We start from the raw sequence: 3,069 nt of genomic DNA, 5'->3' as shown, positions 1-3,069 counted from the left end.
TAAGTAATAAATTTATTTAATTATTAAAAATTATTTTCTTAGTTGCAAATATACAACGAAAAGTGAGAAAAATAGGTTAATTCTTAACAAAGCTCTAGACAATAAATGTCATCTCCCAAAAAGTACACAATACCGAAATATACTTAGGCGCTAGGGGAGGGTGGCACATTTACTGAGAAAATTCTTCAACTTTTTAATTAATTATTGAGATAATTAATAAAGCAATTTTTATTTATATAATGTCGAAGTTGTATGCATTATCAATGTATGCTTGCCTGATATGAAGTTATAACCTCCCATCAGTTCTGCGCTATCTATATTTTGCAAAGGTTTTTTTTTTTTCACACATTAATCAACCATGGATTCATAAAAATTCGGTAGCTAATTTATTTTTTGAAAAAATTAAAAAATAAAAAAAATTTGTTAATAATTTTTAATGAAATTCTTGAATTTCTTTTCTTTAATTCTAATTATCATCATGCTTGTACTAGTTAATTAAGGTTTATCACATAGCATGCATGTATATCCATTTCAATTCAAATTTATCCGTTCAGAGTTCTATTTTCGTTTAAATACTCTAGAAACCTTAAAACAAATTCCAAACGTTTGACTTCGTTTAAACTTGTAACTCGGAGAAAATATCATTCAACAACATTATTCGTTAAGGTTTTCTTGGAGTCCTAAGATGGAGAGTCACCCTAGACAAACTATAACTGGTGCTCTTACATACCCTGTAGATGATAGCATTCCCTCAACTTCGTATTCTTACAATGATTATTTCTCAAGGCTTACTGATGATAAATACTTTGGCGGTTTGCCTCCGGGTTTTCGATTTGTGCCTCGTGATGACGAACTTATCGATGACTACTTGATCAAAAAGATCAGGAATGAGCAGCTGCCTCGGAACGAGATTGGCGTCCTTAATCTCTACGAGTTCAACCCGGAACAACTTGCCAGTAAGAAGAACTGTTTAGTTAGTTTCTATACATTTGCTTAGTTATTTATTTCTTTTGTAGGATGAAACTTATTAAATCAATCATTTTTATATTATTTGCTAATCAAGTGAAGATGTGTAGGGTTTTAGAATGGATTGATATTTTTTTGTTCGTGCTATTTGGTTACAGAAGATTACAAGCCAGCTGGACCGAATGAATGGTACTTCTTTACCCCAAGGAATAGAAAGTATAAAAATGGGCAACGGCCAGATCGAGCTGCAGGTAAAGCCTAAAGGATACTGGAAAGCTACCGGGGCTGACAAACAAATCAAGCGCAACGGTGAAACTATTGGATATCAGAAGGCTTTGGTATTCTACGATGAAAAACCAAAGGGTGTGAAGACTTCTTGGATTATGCACGAATATCGAGTGAAAAATCTTCCACCCCGCCAACGAAATGGTCCAGATGACATGAAGGTACAACTATTTTTTATTTCAATTTAAATTAATATAGATGTACATTCCTAGATAACATTATTGTTGACATTGTATGAGTTGCCAAAATTTGTGTCAATAATTGTTTATAGTGTTATTATAATCAATGTATAAAAAAATGTCATCTTACAAGAATGTCATCCATGATGTCAAAGTTAATGTACATGTAGTAAGATTGTTTTTATCTTCGCATTAATCTTTAAAACTTTTATAAAGTCCTTGAATTTTATTTATCTGCAACGTCGTTCAATGGAGTCTTCTGTTGTAGTTGGACGATTGGGTTCTGTGTAAGGTCTACAACAAAAAGGGCAAATCGAACTACAACACTGGAAAACGACAAAGGACAAACCAAAATCAGGTTCAAGAACTACATAACGACAATGATCAAGCTGCAGCAGAGCAGGAAAAGAATGATCATAAACTGGAAGTTCATCCTGTTCCTCCACAGAGTTTTCCAAATTATCAGAATCCCTATAACGTGGTTTACCCAAATGTTTATGATGTTCCTCCATATCAGAATGCAGAGATATACAGTAATCTAGCTCCCATTACCATGGTGTCACCAATAAATTCTACTCATGATCTAGTGTCTATGGAACAATATCACGAGTCATCCGGAATTCCAACGATGGACAGGAACGAATATTTGGATCTGGAATCTTTGCTGCATGAGGAGAATAAGCCCTATGATTACTCTCTATTATTCCAGCCCCCCAACCCCTATATATCTTTCTAGTTTATTTTAGATATTGAATCTGCGTTAGACCTTGTCTTTTTTAGTAGTTTTAGTTGCAGTTTTTAATTTTCATTTTATGCATTTTTATTATCCGAATTTTGAGGTTATTTATGAACATTCTATTTATCATGATTTTAATTTTGTTTTTCATGTTTTTGGTAATCGAATTTTTAATTTTTTGATTTAGTCCAGACCTTTAATTTTCTTGTCTTGTGGTTAATATAATATTTGATGTGAAAGTCTGTTAAATCATTATTTTATTATTTAGCTTGATAAATACATATACCGCATGCACTTTATGTGGCTTCAAGATATCTCGTTTGGAATGTCATCCGAAATGCAAACCTATCAATATTTGGAGGAATAAATCCACAAAACATTCTCTGGGGTGAAACTTGGGATCTTCGATGCCGAATTTTGGATCATTTTCTGAGATAACTATGAGATTCGAACCATGGTCTTTTGCTTCTAGAATTTTATTACACTGTGAAGTCGTGTTTTGTGGAAATGCAACTCTATTAAATTGGCACTTTTGTCTTGATGGCGACACGTGGTTGAACCTTGGTTGTTGGATTGATTCTGGAACCTTCCATTATAATGTGCCGTTTCACTTGGCACTTGCATTGACTTCATTACACGTTTTACTCTTGGCCTTTGAGAGAGAGAGAGAGAGAAGGGAAAAACCCCTCGTCTGGTTAGGATTTATTTTGCTTGATTCTGTGGCTCAAATCTCTGATTTGAAGCCTTAAATGTGAAAGTCTTAGTGATTTCGTTTAGATATTCTGATTGATTATCTGTAATGGTTTGTGTCCTCTTCTGTTGTGAGGTTTTGAGAGGGATGCAGTGAAGTTTCTTCGTGATTCTTCGAAGGTTTTAAGTCGATTTTGAGAGATAAGTATCTTT

The 3,069-nt window shown here is 33.6% G+C and overlaps 1 pseudogene; it reads left to right on the top strand.

Moving 5' to 3' along the window:
* Positions 1-674: 674 nt before the first annotated feature.
* Positions 675-2,254, top strand: LOC111376348 (annotated as a pseudogene).
* The last annotated feature ends 815 nt before the right edge of the window (positions 2,255-3,069 follow it).

The sequence above is a fragment of the Olea europaea genome, chromosome 2, assembly GCF_002742605.1.
Source record: "Olea europaea var. sylvestris chromosome 2, O_europaea_v1, whole genome shotgun sequence".
Taxonomy (NCBI): domain Eukaryota; kingdom Viridiplantae; phylum Streptophyta; class Magnoliopsida; order Lamiales; family Oleaceae; genus Olea; species Olea europaea.
The sequence above is the reverse complement of the archived record's forward strand: the minus strand, read 5'-3'. Positions and strand labels throughout refer to the sequence as shown.